General features: G+C 38.4%; 1 protein-coding gene across 1 annotated transcript in view; it reads left to right on the forward strand.

The window, feature by feature from the left end:
- The window catches only part of LOC124161188 (leucine-rich repeat serine/threonine-protein kinase 1), a 348,442-nt gene that overhangs the window by 7,992 nt on the left and 320,987 nt on the right, over nt 1–19,463 (forward strand). The gene's annotated exons all lie outside the window — the stretch shown is intronic.

Here is a 19,463-nt window from a genome sequence, read left to right on the forward strand (position 1 = left end):
TTTGACTACCACTAAAATATGATTAGGCAACTACGACACGTTCTGTATTAAATTAACTTAAGTGAAACAATTATTACACGCTGCATTAAATCAAGTGGCGGATATTTCGAAGGAGAAACGCTCGAAGTTTTTTTCCTAACGGTACACTTTAAAAGTCTACGATAGTTTTTGTCGTAGGCATAAATAGTGCGTGAAATTCGATCATTTTCGTACCCTTTGTTTTGACTGTAGATATTCATTATTTCGCTTCGTCCATCTTCATGGGTATTAGGTGATGTCATGAATACATTCTAAGTGTGAGCATAGGCGATTCAACGGTAAGTCTTTAAGTCCTTTAAATTGTAAATTTTATGCAAATTATCTTCAACTTCCTCCTATAGTAGCTTTATAGTGGGATTCAGAAAGCAACCACGCAGTTATATTGTGATACATTGTCTCGATTTTTTCCGTGCGTGTAGGTATATTTACTGCGGGGTTACCTCATTTCGTCCATTCCTACTGATATTTTTCTTCGATATTATTGTATTCATTTATTAATGTTATTCTGGTCACCTACTCCCAAAATATGCTTGGTGACCCGCAAAATTTGAAAGGCTAACTCCGCACCGAAAAATTCACCCGTGGGCACTCCTGACATAAAAGATTTGGCCTCGTAGAGGCATTTTTAGGAAAAATTCCCACGTTGTCGCAGCAGAAAATCGTCTCTCATGACGAGAATATCCTACCTGTCTCTTGCGTGTGAATGTTTGTGAAATCTGTTCTTAAAATATCTTTTTTTCGCGTGACAAATGACAGGAGGAAGCATGTGTGTGAGGGGCGTGAATATATTATTTCTAAATTATTCTAATCATCTTTATTGTTATAGTAATCTGTGGAAGATAAATTAGCCAGAATTATAATCATTTTAGAGAAATAATTTTATGTTTGCTGCTGTGCATGTAATCTAATAATGAAATGAAGTATAATTATAAATTTTCTTTCCATGGAAATCATGCAAAATATGTTTTCATGATACATATTTATTTTTCGTCCTTTGAGAGTATTTTTCCGTTGAAAATAATGCCTCTGTAAAACTTTATTTATTTCCGAAAGGGAAGTATAAATTGGAATGTTTATCTTAACATTTTACATTTTATCTCCCCATTTTTATATTATTTACCTACAATTAGTTTCTTTTAGTGTTTCGTTAAAATTTAGATTTAAAAAAAGGAAAGACCTTTAGAGAGAGAGGGTTTGTAATGAGCGAGTACTGAGCGGGAAATAGTTTGTTGCAAACCGTGCAAGCGGGAAAAGGAGAGAGGAAGGTTTGTAGCTAGAATGAAAGGTATGAGTACGCCCTTATCATGAGAAATCCTTGCAGATACATATCATCATCATCTTTTTCAGCATCAGCAGATCCCGAATCAAAGGATGAGGATAAGAAGACCAATAGGATATAGAAGAGGAAGGCATCGATGAATGTAGGGACGTGGAATGTGAGGACAATGATGAGGGCGTGTAAATTAGAAAATATAAAAAGGGAAACGCAGAAAGGGAGGATATATATCTTAAGATTATGCGAAGTGAGGTGTAAGGACAGTGGGGACTACTGGAGTGACGGGTGCCGGGTTATATATAGTGGTGAGGAGGATAGTCAACGACGGGCAGATTTAGTATTAAACCGGGAGATGGGTAAGCGTGTGGTGGGTATAGATCAGGTAAGCGATAAAATTATTGTGGTAGAAATTGAGCCACGACCCACCAACCTTGTGATGGTTTAAGTTTACATGCCCACTAGCAATCATAGGGAAGAAGAGGTAGAAGAGTTGCATGAACATTTCGAGGAAATAATTAGAGAAACCCCGGGTTAGAAAGTAGGGAGTGTTTAAGACGGAAGTATATAATGGGAGGGGAGATGGCTGGAATCATTCATAAATAATCCATTCAATCCTAGCTTAATAGATAGATTACTTTTAAATAATCAAACTATTAGAGATTTATTAGGTATTTATCCTCACACATATGCGTCCACCATAACACGATATTCCTACACCTACTGCTGGAGGAATCTCATGCTCCATGTAAGCATACATAAACCCGTGGAACACTGTGCTAAGACCCTCACGCCAACTGTGACGTAAAGGGGGTTACTATTCCAATATAAGCTGCGAGAAATGTACGATGACCTATCTAGGCCCTTATGAGTTGGTGCTACAAAACAGGGACCGACCACCACTGCACGAAATGACCTATCTCTCCTGTATTTTGATTCTTGCTGGGGCGAAGAATTCAATATCAATGCCGACATATATTTCATGACATACCCGACTTGTTGATGCTTTCGGCCTTTATAAAATTTGGCGGAACCATGCGTGAATGTTGGATTTTTTGTATGTACACATACACATACGTCTTTGCGAGCCGCCTCAATTGACAACAGCATAAAAAAATTAACTGGATAAAGTTGAAATTCAAAGAAAGTGCATTTTGGATATTTGAATACTGATTCCCACGTATTAATTTTCAACAGTCTCTATTGAATCGAGAGAAAAGCGAATCCCGAGAACTATCCGTTCGGCCAAAAATCTCCCTTGTTCCATCGTTTCTGTTGACCCTAGATACGTAGTTAGAGGTTCTAAGAAAGTGATCTCCTTGTCGCTTTGAAGGATATCTGTTCTAAATCCCTCGATCAATTTAAGGGTTACACGCATTCTCGTAGTATCTTGCCTACCCCCCAGGATAATTCGTGTAAAAGTTGAGTGACGCTCTCTGTTCGCGCGTGGCAGTATTTTAACGAAAAATTGCTACGAGCGAACGACCAACCACATTTGATTACTGGGACGGTTATTCTTTATTTTATACTTCCCTGGCGGGTCGTATTTCATATTGTCAACCTGGGCTTCATGTTGTCAACGTTTGAGTGGCTAAGTCTACCACCATCTTCAGGGTACAGAATGACATTTTTAACTTGTACGTTAGGCCTCCAGGAGGCACTTAGGCAAAATCGGAGTCACGGTTGACGTTATTGCTCACTAATGAAGTTGTTAAAAATGTCACGGTCCATATGTTGTCAATTAATAATGCGTTTGGGTTAACCAGTATCTTGTGGCTTAAAAGTCGACGTTTATTCCCCTCTGCCGGGGACCTCTTCAGTACTAATGTGCCGAAATAGACCTGAAGAGGTCTTTTGAAGGGAAGAAATGTTGACTTATAACCCACAAGACGCGGGTTAACCCAAAAATTCTATTAATTGACTAGTTATTGCTCTCTAATTTAATCATCATAGCCTCTTTGGAGAGTCTATCCCAATACCTTGATGTCTTATAAGGCAATTTGGTCTTTCCAAAGTGAAAAAGATGATCATTAGTTAGACTATGTTCCGCTATGGAAGCTATATGTTCCGCTACCGCGGATTTTTTCCGGATGGAAAAACTTTATGCAGCTCCGATGTTCTTTCGGTCTCTTTTCTTCGTGATGGGTTTTGCGTTGGACTCTGGGAGAGGTGTTTTCGTGAACTCGCTTGGTTTCCTTATGGACGCGCCCACTCGGGACGGCTGAGCGCGGAGGAAGGAGTAATGCCCACGCCATGATGGGAGGCCAACTGCGCATTTTAGCTTCTCGTGCGCGCTCTATACCAATCCTTCCACCTTGGACTCCCTTGCCGTGACGGATTACTGGTTTCCGTAGCATCCGCGGTCGTGCAACATCGGTCTTCCTTTATCCCTTCTGTTAGAATAGTCATTGTGCATTGAAACGAATAATGAAGCCCTTGGCAGCTGGGTTGAGAGCTTTCCAGCTGTTGTCCAATGATCGATTCTCTCCTATTTATCATTTCTTCTTCATCAAATTTTCAATTCATAATTTTCTTTATGAGAGATGCTGGCTTAATTGCTAAGTTTAAAACCCCGATGTAAGTGGCCAATGGTGGTGTTTTCGGCGGTGGAGGATAAATAAAAAATTGAGTAAAAGTATGGAATATTAAAGGCAATAAGTGTGGTTAGGAGATTATTTTAAGAAATTATAGCTCATTTACCTCAGGTGAGGCTTTGTGGTTAGAGAATAGTGTGGTTCAGATCCGATTGTTATCACAAATTCCTTTTTAATTCCATTTCCTTTCATGTAAATTTTTTAGTATGGAGTTGTGTTAGTATTGTTGTAAAATGGGCTACGGCATAGAGTAAGTATATATACTTACTCTATGGCTACGGTGACAAGCCTTTACCTCACAGAAATGTCATTTTTACGATTCAGACGCTAGAATCAGGTAATGATGCCCTTGTAATGTTAAGGAGTGTGCTAAAGATAAATTTGGGGTCAGTGGCGTAGCCAGGAATTTCGTTCGGGGGGGGTCTAAAACCAGGGGGAAAAATTTTGAAAAACAGGGTACCAAGTAATCGGTTTCAAACTAATTTTGATAATCGAAAAAACTTCATTTGTTATAGAAATATTTTGTATATTGATGATTTTTGATAAATATTAGCGTCTATAATTCCTTAAGAACTAAACTCGTCCTCGAAATGCATAACCGTGCTTCTTAGATATATCTGCCTCCGAAAATAAATAAACAGAACAGATACCACAGTGTGGCGTAACCGGTCAAAAATAAATGATTTTATTCAGTCAGGGGGAAGTAGTTCCAGTTCGTCTGCCGCCCTCGAGGAGTTTTTTATGGAAATTTTTAGTAAATTGTATGTGCTTAAGTTACCGGAATACGAGCAGGTGGAAGCGGCTCGTGTAAATCTTGGAAGTATTTGATGTACCAGAAGCTCCCAGCATGGCAAAAGAAATCTTTATCTAAATTTGTTTTCTTTCAAACGAAGTAAATGAATTTCAGACTTTTATTTGGCCTAAGGTATCGCCATGCACAAAAAATAATTTTTGTTGCACCTAAAAGTGGTGAAATGTACTGCCGTCTCGATTTTCTTTCTTCTGCTATCCTGTTTCTCAGTATTTTGCTGCTGAAAAGAATTCAATTATTCTTTTGATTCATTTATCGAATCTTTTTACCGTTTGCCATTCATGTTATATCATTATTGTGACATGGTTGGTTTCGTATTTGATATGTATCGAATGATGATTACAATTTCATTTGCAAGACATAGTTGCCAAGCGTACTGTTTGACGCGGTCATGATCCTGAGGATAATTGCTGGGATCGCTTGATTTTTTTCTAGTGGTAAGCTCATCGGTTTTAATGCTTTTACTGTTCCGTGACCATTTTAAATTTCGAATCGTTTGAAAATGATTCTGTTGCATAAAAAAACTACTCTGCTTATTTTTAACAGCACCCAACCGGTTACGACATCAATAATGGAAATTTATGAGAAGTTGCAAAGACAGTTCGTGCTCACTTTAAAATTCTTGAAAATGGACATGTCTGGGTGGGGATAAACTGCGTGGCTTTCTAGATTTTAATTCTTCAGTTGATCACTTACTGCTGTCAGTGCAAATTGGTCATACATATTGCTCGGGGAAAATATTTCCAACATTAACGATTTTAAATACTTGGGGGCTAATTTCACATCCAAATTTGATTGGGGAATGCATATTGATCAGGTGGTGGGAAAAATCATTTAAAACTCTTCATTGGGCCATTAGAAATGTAAAGGAGAGTAAAAAAGACAAAATTTATTAAATAAAATTTAATAAATCAAAATCCATATTCCGATTATCTTTGCTTTAACAAATGCGAATGCATAAATGTCGAACCAGTGTCATTATTGTCTTCAAGAGAACCAATGCTAGCCACCTCGTTATTCTTCATACTTCCGGTGAACGTAACCAAATTACTATCTTGTTAGAGTTACGTGAATCGTTAGGTGTGAAATTTTTGTTCTGGTTGTATCCCAATATACAAGGCATCTACCAAAAAATGATCAAAATTGACAGCAGACAAGCAGTCTGCTTGCTATATTAGCTCTTAACAGTCATGCTGAATTTCTGGCAGTGCTCCACGGTTAAAGACGTGTTTTCCTGCTTTCAATTCAGGCGCCCAAGTGCGCAAGAGCGGTTATTGCAGCCCGAAATATTTCTCGTGAGTCGGGCCCCTGCAAGATCCAGGAAAGATGCACGTCGCAAGACATGCCGTTGCTTCAATTTGTTCGTTCAGTTCATAGCTAAGATTGATAGCTATAAAAAATGAAACAAGAAACTGACAATTAGGGAAAACACATCGAGGAAGGGGAAGCAACTACGGGATTGATTATAAGATGTATCAAATCATATGGTACCGTATTCCTTACATGCATCGTTTTATTTCCTCGCGAGATTCGCTCTAATATTCCCAGGGAAATGACGAAATGCTTAGGGCGGCGTATTTTCTCATTCATGAAGTAACATTTACTTCATTAAATCCATAAGGAAAACAAATGAACAATGTGTTTACAATCAAACTGTTATTTTATCCGGAATATATAAAAACATAATGCGCACTTGCATTATTAAACATCACAAATTACTGTAAACGAACAGATGATGCATTATAATTACCATAGAAACTGCATGCCCTAATTATTTCTTGTAGGCGGTGTAGAGATTAATTAAGGAGTCGAGAAATTTGCTTCTCATAGCGAAAAGAAAGTATTGTTGCTCACCAGACGAGGACGGGGAAAATTGTCGTCTACGAATCTGCAAAATCCGGTATTTATCTTTTCACTTATGACTAGCTAATACGATTTTCTCAATCTCATAAAATCACTCGTAAAGGTTTTAAGCATTCAACTTCATTCATGGTGGAATAATTTTTATTATCGTGAAAAATATTTCGGTTGATCGTGATTCGTATCGTGGCTGCGTCAACTTCTTGTTCATGCCGAATTTCACCATTGCCGCCAATAAGATATTTTTTTAATGGGTGATATCGTCAGATAGAACCTTAATCTGTGCACGGCTGTGGTTTTCCATCTGCCTATACTAATAAATCGTTAAACGCTTAGTCAAAATTGCACGTATTTTGTGTATTCACCGATTCAATCGAACGTTGGTTTGATTCTGTGAGGTTAGAGCTCACCCCGAACTTAGCCATTGGTGTGTGAACAGGGGGTGATTTCAGTTCATTTCCCTGGGGGTGTCCGAGGGCGTGATTTTAACCGGTATTTGAACTTAGGACCCTTAGATTAGCGGCCAAGGTATCTCCCTGCTAGGTTACCCCGCTCCCCCATGTATGCAAATATTGTAACTGTTCTATTCCACGATGATATTAGAAAATTATGCTAAGAGAGACCTTGAGAGGATACATCACTCTCGCCTTATCGGTGGTATTGTCTTTCATCCTGAAGTACAATGTTATCTTACTCGAAACTTATGCGTTTATGTTTATATTTTCAGGGTGTATAAATTAAACTCGTTAGATAAACAGTTCTCTTATTCAAGAAATTTTCCACGATATTTTCTCTGAAAATATTTTTATTGTATGCATGTAGGAACGTGTTGATACGTGTCTTCTCTCTATGGTAACTTGGAAATTTTAATATGGTTGCATAAGTTATTAATAACAATTATGCAAGTATTAATACAAATGATAGGTTATTAAATAAGACCGGTCGAGGGGGAATGATAAGTTCTCTTAACGTATAATAATTTATGTTAGATTTTCCATTCAGAGTTTATCATCGTTTATAACGGCTTTAAGATTGTGGAAAGAAAATTCCTTACGTCAGCTGCCGACGATGCTAGAATGGTTAAGAACATATCCCGGAGGTGCATTGATTACTACCGTGTGTAGTTTATGTGTGTACAACATGATCGCGCGTCTCCACCCGTTCCCAGCGAATGTTTCCGGTACAATACCCCAGGCACTTAAAGCGATGTACTCTTCCGACAGGGAACGCTTGCGGTTTAATGACTCCAGATCAAAACTCATCACAAGCCAGGAAGGCGGACTCTGTGGAGGAAAGAAATAATCATGAGGAGGATACAAGCGGAGGAAATGAACTTCCGCGGTAATTGAAGCGGTTCCGAGAAACCCCTGTCGAGAAGAACGGAGGAAATTCGATTTTTTTTGTCCAAAATCACTTCGGATGGGACGCGCAAAGCATGGAAATGATTGCAGTCGAAGTTTGAGAGGCCTTTTATCAGATCGACGTATCGTTTGAATTTTGATTGCTATCTCTCTACATTTAAATGTTTCGTGATGGAGAATGGATTTATGAATAAATAAAAATAAACTAAAAAAAGATTTACAAAACATGCTTTTTCCGAGAACGATTTAAAATTCACGAAATAGTAAAAAAAAACTTTTGATCGCTCGAAGAATGAAAGGTAGGTACTGAAAACTAGTACTAGGTAGGTTCTGGAACAAGGCATTATCGCGCTGAAAAATAGTTTGTATTAGGGAAATAGAATAGGAATGGCTGATTATTAATTGCCCTGTTACCTTTTTTAAATAGCGACAAATATTTTACCATGAGCATTTAAAATTATTTTAAAAGAATAAATAAATATAATAATGAAAGTTTTTTCCTTTGAGTAAAATTGACCGGAAAACGTACTACAGATGCTACTATAGATATCTTGCTTAAGTTAAGAAATTCCTTTCGATGCATTGCTTCACCCACTGATTCAACTGGAGGGTCGGTTGGAGTAAGTCGAGGTAGAGCTCACCCCAGTCTCAGCCAGAAGCGTGTGAATATCACCTATTTATGGTATGGTGGCCAGATTTTTTCCCTGGGACTCCTCGCACCACGGACATTTTTGGGTGACCTAAGGCTCCACCCGAAATTTGAACCATGGTCCTTGAACCTTCGGTCGATTGCTAAACGCTAAGCCCACAAGATAACGTTCTCCCATGATGATTTGGTAAGTACCAGGGAATATATACTTAAAACGACGTAAGTTAAGTTTCATGCTTATATTTACGAAATAATGAAGACGCTCGTCTTATAGAACTGGCTGAGCTCTTGATCATAAACAACGAATGGTAAGTGCGGAGAGGCAGCTGCCGTGAACACGCTTCTTTGGCGGTAGGCGTGACTCGTTTGGCCACGGCACCGAGAGCAGCGGGAAGTCACAGCTCCGTTCTAATGGAAATGGAATAGGAATGGCTGTTTCTTAATCACAATGTTACCATACCTCCATTTTTAATAGTCACAATGATTTCAAAAATTTTTAATGGAATAAAAATTTAAAATTATTATAAGGTTCTTCCTTTGAGTCAAATCGACCGGAAAACGCACCACAGATCCTTATATTTTAAATATATACAGTAATTTGTAAATTTTTCTCCAAAAATATCTTGAAAAAGTGTATAAATCCCTTTCGATGTCATTGGTCATTCACTCAAACACTCCTCGCTCCACGTACATTTTCTGAGGGGGGGATTTTGGCTTCAACCGAAATTTAACCCAGAGAACCCTCCGTCCCACCACCCTTCAACCCACACGATAACTACCCTCTCCCCCGAAGTATTGGTATGCACCCTGGAATATATACTTTAAAAACGTAATAGCCCAAGACAAAGAAATTATTAAATTAATAAATCTACAGTATAAAAACGGAGAATAATAATAAAAAATAAAAAAAATGACAATAATAACAAAAAAGGTCATTGCTTCTTGCAATTCAATTTTTAAAAAATATATCTATCACGCTGTGATTGTTATTTCAATATTTATCTATTGTGTAGTATGTAAGTTTCTGCTATCACAAACAGCACACTACCCTGACAACACATACATATTCCCACAAAATGTTGTTTTGTAATGTTGCTGTTTGTGATAAGCATGGCTTACCGGTACAGCGGAAACACGCCTCCGGCGCGCAATAAAATGTGAATGAATAAAAGTTTAATACTTATGTTTGCGAAGTAATGAAGACGCTCCAGAAGAGACATAAAACTGACTTGAGCATGAGCAACGACTGCCAAGTGCGGACCGGCAGCTGCCGTAAACACGCTTGGGTGGAGGTAGGCGTGACTTATCTGGCCACGGCACCGAGAGCAGCGAGAAGTCACGGCTCCGTTCTATTTAGTTAACAGGGGGTGTAGACGCGAAAGGAGTCTGGAGGGCAACCCGAGTGTCGAGACCACTGGATATTATGCTCCGCTGGGGTTTGCGGACGAAGGAATTAACTCGCTCACTCTTCCATCTAGACTGTGAGAGGAGAAAACGCCTTACCCTGGCGAATAATAAAGAATCAGATCCTGCTGCAAGCCGATTTCCACTCTCAACACACCTGGTAGTAAACAGACCGGGGATCGTTACGAGAAAGTTTTTAATTTACAAATGCGAATTCTGGTATTCATTTAAGTACTCTACCGATCAAGGTAGATTTCCGTGCAGTACTTAAGAAGCCTTCATGGTCTTCCCTCTTCAATTCACAATAAGGCCTAATCCCTTTCATTCTATCCAAATTTCCTATTCTCTTCCTTCATCTCCCTCGTTTACCTTACATTCTACCCTCTAGCACTGTTTTCAACATCCCCTCCCCGCGAAGTACTCGCTCCATCTGTACCTTCTGTCTCCCCTGTATCTCATTAAAAAGCTACCTCTCCACACCCACCATGTCCTGCACTTTCAGACTGTGGGAGGAGAAAACACCTTACCTTGAATATAGTCAGATCCTGCTGTAGCCGAATTCCACTCTCATCACACCTGGAAATGAACAGACCTACTATTATTACGAGCATATTTTTATTCCCGTATGCGAATTCTGGTATAATGTATAAGGTGTGAAATTCACCAGAAAATCGATGACAGTTCACGAGAAAAAATTCCCTAAATCGTGAATGGAGAGACAGATCTTTGGTTTCTCGGACCAGTGGGCAATTCACTACGCCATCCGAATTCCTGAATTTCGATGTAAGTTTTGCCGAGGGTTTGGGAACTGTGCCCTTGCGGTTTATCAAGGATGGCAACGCGAGGGAAAGCCAAATGTCTATGATTCTATTCTTGGTTTAGAGTATTTTTCCCTATGGCAACTAAACCAAATTTATGACAGTTCAAAAAGTTATCCATCTCCCTCAAATTAGAAGAAAATAATATTTTTCTTCTAATTTGAGGATTATTATTTATGTTAACATGAGGAAGAATTTAAGGATTTTCTAAAAGAAGTGTTCACTCACTCAGTGATTCGACCCGAAGTTTGGTTTGGAGAGGGTGCTGCTTATCCCATACTACCTAGTAGTAGTCACAAGTAAGCCATAGTAGGTCTCAGGTATGTGAACTTCACACATTTTGGGCTTATGGTGCTTGTTATTTTGCCTTTGCCATCTCGTACTTCGAGGATTTTGATTTGGGGTGTCCGAAAGCTTCACCCGGGATATGAACCCGGGATCCTTCGATCAGCAGCAATGTTCTCTGCCCACTAGGCTACCCACTCTGCTCTGTATTCAACAGACTAAGGAGGTAAATTGGTTGCTAGATTTGAACCGTCAGTGCGAATGTTTGGGTGATCTGTTTTCTAATCCAGTTTTATGCTAGTGGTTTTTTTCTCCTTGGAATTTCCGCACTACGAGTGCACTTACAGGGGACTCCTAGAGGTTTTCTTCTAGTTCGTCCACAATAACGATTGCTTCCTTCGCAGCCCAGCCTCGTTGAGTTCAAATATGTAATCGGAGTGTAAAATGATCGTGGTAGGTACTTTGGGTAGTCGTATTTCAAGCTATTACAACCTTATTCAACCTGGACTTGACGAATTTTTTCACTGTCGGATATGACTATGCATTCAAAAATTCTATAAATATATTCAGCAGCTCCCAATGACCCCCCAAAAATGTCAACAAAAATCTTTTAATAAATTGCAAAGCTGAGTTTTTGTATCGGGTGAAAATTTTATTTCCATTATTTTCATTCGATTAACCGAATTTTTCATAATTTTCTAAGTTAATTCTCTCTCTGGGGGAGTGGTATCAGACCATTAACTGACAGTTTTTTTACGCCTATTAATCGCTAACTTTTTTTCAACTTTCCCTCGGAGTATTGATCGTATCGAAGTGTCGCAGTAACGGCAGGCAGTATTCTCAGTGGACAGTCTAATTTAGAAGAAAGCGGAAGGTTTTAGTTTTTAGTAAACAGATCAAATAATTTCAATGCATGCACGAAGGTATTTCGTCTAGAGTTGGATAGCCAATATGTTCTCGGCGAAGCCACCAATAGGGTAGCCTTGGTATACCTTTTTCGTATCATATTTGGGTACGAATCAGAGCCTTTTATCCATTTGTATTCTCCTATATTGATTAATACAATAAACATGTCCAGTCATCGAAATTATGTGTGACTGTAATCACCACCTGATATCATGGGTGTCCGTTAATTTGTATTCATTTCACTTCCAGCGTGAAAATGCTGATAATATATCCGAAACACGTTTCCGGTGTTGGCCTTGATAACCGCCCGCGTGTTTGTAAAGTGGATGAATTTAACTGCGCAGCGCTGCGAGCGATTACAATGCACAGGTGTTTCTCAGCTTATTTTATTTAAATTACTTCTATATTGTACTGACAGGTGCTTGGCCCTCTGATAAGGAAAGGCACCAAAGCGCTGCCACCAGATCGTGTTCAAATTTCGCAGTTTGATAAAAAATGAAATTTTAATGGGTGACTGTTTTCCGCTAACGTTCAATGGGTCTTAGTATTTAAAATGCATGTTTACATTTTATAATTTTAATTTTGAATTAGTAATTTTCAACTGTTTAGTTACATTTGAAAATATGGCAGCATTCAACTCAGTTTATCCAATCGAAAAAACTGTTTTTCGAGATATTTATTATTAAAACCTTCAATTAGCTCTCGAATTTTCCTGTCTAGTGACGTTTCCCTGAATGATTGAATGTAAGTGTTATGTAATGAGGTATCAACGATTCGTCAACGGAATTGTGATCTAAAGCAAAGCCGTAAGATGAACCATTCATTGCCGATTGTATGTCGGCTTGACAATTTTGCTAATCGGCTTGACATTATCAAACTGGGGATAGTTAAATATATACCTACTTGACCTCTTTGTCAACTTTTTGCATTCCATCTAATGGCTGTAAAGTTTCAATATAAAGGAAGTAGTATATCGTTCACAATCACGAATACTTTTTAAGTAACTATCGTAGTTAACAGTATCTGTAAGTAAAAGTATGAAGAAAAGACTGATGAAAAGTCTAATCTGGAGTGCAACCCATTAAAGTTCGTAATCGTGGACACCAGAAGGATGAATAATTTAGGTCTTCGGTATTTGGACATGGAGAAGGTGAAATGGACGGAGAGAAAGAGAACGACGGAGTGCTGGATATGGTGGTAGAGAAGAGGAAGCTTCTAGTGGAGATAGGTAGGAGACCGAAGGTTTGGATGGAGCGAATAGGTACTGCCAGAATACTTCTTAAGTATACTCGCTTAAGAACACTCCATGGGAGCCTACGATAATAGGTGGAATACTTTAATGATAAAATAATAATCTAGTAATACCTTGATTAGATTACAGCGCGCCGCCCGCGTTATATTATTGAATCGTTGTAGTTAAAGCTATTTGTAAGGTGAGTTGGCAAATATTGGAGAATAAGAAGCATGTAGAGATAGGTGGGAGAAAGGCTTGGATGGAGGGTGGGAGTCCTGAGTGGGGAGAAGATGTTGAAACCCGTGCGAGAAAGGAAAATGTTGGGTAAGGGAGGGAGGGGAAGGAAGAGAATAGAATTTATTGACAGAATGGGATGGAATAGGCTCTATCGTGAACTGAAAAGAGTATTGTGCTGGGAGCTGGCTCTGCTAACTCTCATAGCAGTATATGTAATAATCTAATAATAATAATAATATATTATCTTACGTGCATGTGCATACAATATATTATATTCATTCATGGAAGTAATGTAGCCTATAATAAGGCAATAAGCCTGTAGTTATGCTAACTACAAAAACTCTTAAATGCTGAAATGGAAACATAAAACCAGAATTACTCATAACCTTATAAAAGCATAGACAGCATTTTGTGCGTATTAAAAAATTCAAAATTGTAGTGACTGTACAATCATTTCAAGAAGGGAATCTCGCGTGGAGTGTCCTGACGGTGAGAGCTTAACTTACAACCAACTGAGAGCCAGCGAATCTACCTCAAGCGGTAGTATACTTTAATAAATAAAGTATCGTAGTTTTCTTTGTTTAATTAAACCAGGAGGTCAACCTTTTTGTGTCACTGTCGAAGATACCAACAGAGTGAATATAAATGGATACGCGAGATTCCATTTTTCCGACTTGTATCCGCGATGAAACTTCTTTGAGCTTTAAATGCATTTTCGTGGAGCGTCGAGTCTTTTCAATGCAGCGTTTATACATATTGTCCTCCTTTCTCAGGATACCCTCGATAATATCTGAATGAGTGGTTGGAAGCGATATCGCATTTTCCGTTGTATTGATTCGCGTTCAAGCGGCCTCACCACCGTGTATTGTGAACAAATTTCTTTTTTTTTACTTTTATTAACCCTGAGTGGATTTTGCGTGATCCGCCGTCAGTTTTTTTAATTCGATTATCATTATTTTCTCTCTGACGTCGATTTTTACTTATCTCCTCATCTAAATTGGGGGGAATGGTCTTCGTGCGTGATCGATTTATGAAGTTCCCACCACTGCATGAGCGGAATCAGCAGCGATCGCGTTTTTGGACGGGAATGTTGGTGACATGTCACACTCTTTACCAAAAATAACATATTTCCTTGCTTTTTGGAATACTTTGGTAGCTTTTTGAAATGAATATCTGAATAATTTTGAGTCGATAAAACGCGAAAGATGGAACTTGTTCCACGTGAACTACTAGACTGTTATTTTAATGGAGTTGTGATTAATTCACTGTATTTAGCTGTTTTCCTTATAATTTATTTTCTTATTATTAGTTATTTATTGAAAGTAATTCTTTAAAATCACTGAGTAATTATGGGAACAAGTTAACCTTTCTTTCTACAAAATAATACGATAAAAATTTAATTTAGTGCTTTCTGTACGTGGGAATATTTGTATGCCAGATAATAGAGCTTCCGGGCTTATGTAGGTAAGTGTAAATTATGAACAGTCCCTTGTCAATTTCATGTTCGTAGAAGGAGTGTTTTCGCATAAAATATGTTAACAACATAACTTAAGTTTCTTCTGTTCTTGGCAAGAGTCGGCCTAACGCCACCTTTATCAACAAATCACCATTGGCGAGAATCTACGATAATAATTTTCTATTGGCTGATTTTTGTTTTCATCGAATTTCATTTGTGTGATTGTTTATTTCAGTTTTCATGCTGTTTACATTCTTGCTTTTTACAATGGTTTTGGCTTGAATGAAGTTAACTGAATTAGAAGCTAAGGAATTACTTTATTTTATCAGTGTCTTGTAGTATAGGTCTCGATAAATTGTTAATGCATTATTTATTCAACTTTGTGTTATAATTTTACACCTTTAACAAGGCTTGGAATGAAAATGAGTACCTAATTTGGTTTTAATTAAAAAAAAGCAGTTGTAAATTAATTAAAAATATGAGACTAGAATTTTGGCACCAAATGTCAAAATGACAATTTATTTTCAAATCTGTTTTTAAGGTCAAAATTATATTCCCCTCTTTTTAATTAATTTACGAATGATTTTTTTATTATTGTAAATAACATTTTTGTGCTCTTTAGTGATGTTTATACATCACAATTATTTACTCATTTTAATTGCAAGCCCTGATGAATGTGCGTAAATATAATGAAAAGTTGACTCAAAATTTCATTTAAGATTCATCGAGACCTGGATTTCTAGACGCTGATTAAATGTTGAGGTCAAGGGAGAGAAAAAATACTCCATTTTAGAATTACTCTAATCACTAGGCTGTTTTGCCTTAATATCGCAAAAAATATCCACGGAGCGAAACGTGAGTCACCATTGTTACTGGGGGACAGTTTTCCTCAAACCACCTCCAACATCAAATCACGGCTCTCCGCGAAGCTTGACCGAGAAACAGAGCCATATAATCCACCACCCCAACGTATCCACTATGTATGTACAGACCCACCCCGCCCACGGCTGTCCTCGCTGAGGTCGAAAGTAACTCCCCCAGAATCGATATCAACCCCTTGCACCTCTCTCCTCCATAGCTTTTGTCATCCCTTCGCGAGTATGTCGTGTTTTATTTTTACTCCCACTCCTCGTGGAATTTTCCTCTAAATGCCGCGATGTTCCCAACCATCCCCAAACCATATTTATCTCCAATATTTATTAAAATGTCCTAATGTGCTTTGGCTTAGGTGTATATACGTAATTAGAATCTTGAAGAGTATTATTTTATGCATATTCCCATAACACCGAAAAATGCACATATTGTCCCTTTACGTTTTGTTTTTAACATTTTTAAGATTACACGTGCACGAATAGCCATGCCCTAGTTAGGGGCAACGTATCTAGGCAGGGCTCGAACCCGCGACCTCTTGTTTGGCAGGCGAGGCCTTTACGCCACCGCCCCCGAAAAAGAAATGTGTTTACTGTATACCATATTTTTTTTTGTTTCCACAATTTTTCTGCTGCTCAACACGTAAATATAGAGAGGCATCAAAGGCGATACAAAACACATCTAAAATGGTAAATTTTCCTTTTTAATACAATAATTACATTAATTTTTATATTTAATGCTCGACAGTTATTGTAACAACTTCCCTAAATTCCATAATGAGGTGATTACGATGGAGAGTAAATCAAGAGTAGCTGAGAAAATTTAGCTGAAAATTTGTTACTCAACGACAGATTCGTATTGATATTAGAATAGCTACAGAGAAACTTTACAGCATTTTAATGTAAAGAAAACGTAACATTTTTATAATCGATGTTGAATTATTTTTAACAATTTTACGCAAACATTTACTTTCGCTATCAATTGCGTTGGCAATGTGAGGTGTTAGTGTGGTGAAGTATCGTTTCATCTTTGTTTGATATATTTTTTCCCATTGTACCCCTCTCTTCGTAATCCGGCTTTCCAATTTCCTGAGGAAGCTGCCGACTGGTTTTGCGGATGAAAATGTATTTCCGTCAAATCCATCATAGCGTATACGTTTCCCTTGACTCCATTGACCATTTATCCTCTGGACACATGCCCTTCCCACAACATTATCATTTAATTAGCGGGTGAAAGACAAATGGCAAACAGTGATTGGCCGAAATGTCAGTATCCTAGGAAGCAGGGAAATAAATGGTGAATAGCCGTTGTTGGGAGTGGTCTAACCTTTCGTAATGACCCCTAAGGCGTCTGGAAAACCGTCACGAAACAATGATGAATGCCTCTCGGGTTTCCAGCCGGGTCAGGCAGTGGCCTAACCAGAAATTTTGTTAGGGGGGGGTCCAAAACCAGGGGGAAAATTGTTGAAAAATAGTGTACTAATGTAAGTAGAGGGTTTTAAGCTAATTTTAACACTTTTCATTATCGAAAAAACTTCATTTTTCAAAGAAATCTGTTGTAAATTTATGATTTTTCAATATTTGGTTTTATTTTGTGATGTAAAAAAAGTGTCCTTTAATATATTTCTTGGGGGGGTCCCGAGCCCCCCCCCCCCCCCCCCCCCCCCCCGCTAGGCCAGTGGGGTCAGAGTCTGCATGGAGTATGCCGACGTTTCGTTGAAAGACTTTCCCAACATCCTCAGGTCTAATGAAGATACGCTGAGTCACTGAATTTTATCACATTCAGTGACTCAGCGTAGGCTTGTTGTAGCTGTACCGGTAAACCAAGTTTACCCTAACCAGCCAGTTTACAATAAATTATTTATTTTGCGCAATTGCACGTGATATGGGTGTAGTGTTGTGTTTGTGTGAGCAGAAACTTAAAGCTAATAATTGTTTTGAACATTATAAAGAGGATTTTTTAACTATCTCTCTCTCTCTCTTTCTTTTTTTACTTTTGCTTCTCTTTTTAATTGTTATTATTTATATTTGATTATATAGATATTTTTTAAACATTTTTTCAGCATTTACTAGTAGAAAAGTCTTTGATGAGGTGTATGCGGTTGGAATTGCCTACCGTCCTCTTTCACGTATGTGGTCATTGATTGGTTTGGGATTTTTCTTCCTTTCTCGTCCTATTTATTAGCTGCAGTCCTCGATCTCTATTGATGTCATCTGGGCGAAGACAGATCTCTACGGCTTCTTTAGCAATGCGGTCCCAATAACCTCTAGTCTTACCGAGTTGGGTAGTTTCTAACGTAACGAAACAAAATCTATCAACTCTAACGTAACTCACTTCCCGATATCTTCACTGCTGTTTCCGTTGTCAAATGATATAAAATAATCCAATAATGCAATTTTATGTAATTAAGTGAAATATGCTTGTATTCCGTACGTATTACCCTTTTGTAGATCTTCATGAACTCTCATATGCGACTCGATATGAACGACTCGATACGCGAACATCATTTTCAAAAAGTTAAATCTACTGTACACTTTGGTTAGAGATGTTTTGTTGGCACTAGATGGAAACCTAAGGATTAATTTTGTTAATCTGGTTTTAATACCTATCATGCCTAATTATTTTTCTCGTCGTAATTCATCCTTGGTGTTAATTGAAGCGCTTCATGGTATTTTAACTTTTCATAATTCGGATAAAAAATCGTCTTAGAAACTCGCAATTTTTCTAAATCGGACAGGAATGATAAAGTAATTGAGATATTTTGCCGGACGGATGGGTGTAGAAATTTATGAATTCGTTTTTTCCCCAAACAAGAAAGGGATTTAATAAATGCTGGATGGAACTCACAGTCATCAATTTTTGTTAACATTCTGAGGTTAATTTTCTGTGCCTCTCTGGGTCTTTCCGACCAGTGGTAATACCTAGGCTTCCTCGTGGTAATTTTTCTTAAATTCTCTCTGGCTCCCCAAGAGTTCCTTTTTATTCTCGTGGGGTTTTTCCTTTATTTTTTTCCACTTTAGTTGCGTTTCCCTTGTAGTTTAGACAACTCAGTAGGTTCCCTTACCACTATAGTCTTTTTTGGCATAGGGTAACCTTCCAGTGCCACGTATTTCACATTTTCTTTTTCAGATATCTCCAACGCTATCTATTTTTTTAAATTACGGATGGTGTCATAACATCCCCCGCCATAAGCCTTTTGGAAGGATATGCGGGATAATAGAGTTGGATGAAAGCTGCAAAATTACATGCAACCCTGTTTTAAGCTATTTCTAGATCAATTTATCGCACGTCTAGATGGCATGATTTGTTCATGGATTCCGTTTCGGGTTTCTGGGCCCAGAATTAATTCGGCCCGCATGCAGCCGATACGATTTCGCTTTAACGGATCCCCTTTCCCTCTCCGGTCCGCGAATGAATGAAAGGGGCGGCGCCTCCGTCATATCATGTTCTGCCTCCGCTTCTCTGCTCTGCAAAGGTCGAAATTCAAGCGTGCGGCTCACGTAACTCCGACTAAGCAAACTTCCTCTCTCCTTCCGGCCGCCTCAGATTAAATTCGCGGGGCGAGTCAATTTTGTAGATGGGATGGAAGGAGGTTTCAGGGCTTATCGGTGCGGTAAAGCTCTCCCTCCTCTGCTGGAATCTCATCCTCAGCTCTGTGGGCCATAA

This window comes from Ischnura elegans, chromosome 6, assembly GCF_921293095.1.
Source record: "Ischnura elegans chromosome 6, ioIscEleg1.1, whole genome shotgun sequence".
Lineage (NCBI taxonomy): Eukaryota > Metazoa > Arthropoda > Insecta > Odonata > Coenagrionidae > Ischnura > Ischnura elegans.